This window comes from Arachis ipaensis, chromosome B04 (genome assembly GCF_000816755.2).
Source record: "Arachis ipaensis cultivar K30076 chromosome B04, Araip1.1, whole genome shotgun sequence".
Classification (NCBI taxonomy): domain Eukaryota; kingdom Viridiplantae; phylum Streptophyta; class Magnoliopsida; order Fabales; family Fabaceae; genus Arachis; species Arachis ipaensis.
The window spans coordinates 95,197,564-95,198,315 of NC_029788.2; positions in this window are offsets into that span (position 1 = coordinate 95,197,564).

The following is a 752-nucleotide window of genomic DNA, read 5'->3' on the forward strand; positions in this document are numbered from 1 at the left end:
TAATAAATTTTTTAAAATGAAAAAATAAAATAATAAAATAAAAAATTAATTTTGTATAAAGTACAAAAATAAAATTTATATATAATAATAATTACAAATTCAATATAAATAGATATATTATTTTATTAATTTATAATTCTACTCATTTTAAACTATTTTTTGGTCACACAACGGAAATTTTTGCCATCCAGTTATAGATTACAGTCCTCTTCCAAAGTTGAGACTTGAGAGGATGCAACTTCATCATCACGTGGCAGATTGTGTATAAGCGGACCCACTAACATGATGCCACGTGTTAACTAATGATAGGGCCCATAACAGTCGACTAAAAAGGAAAAAAGGTCCAATGCATCTCTTAAATTGACGTTTGGTGCCATTCAAAACTTAGCTGGTGGCAACGGTGGATCACTTCCTTTCCATTTTGCACATGTTGGTCACGAGCCATCTAGTTTCTCTTGTCGACGTTCCCCTACAACTCATGAACCGTGTGTCACAGATTAATTAGAATTTATTATTATTATTTTTTAATTTAATTTAGAAAATATATATTAGTTTCTCTGAGATTCAATTAGCATTGCATTTTTCTGTGAACATAACATTATCATAAATGAAAATTTAAGTAAGAACAGTGTCACACTTGGTTAAATTGAAACTATTGTATGACCCTTTTTTTTTTTCGTCTATCTCTTTATGTTAGAGTCATGTATATATATATATGCTGATCCTAAGTATATTTATGTTATGGTATTTTA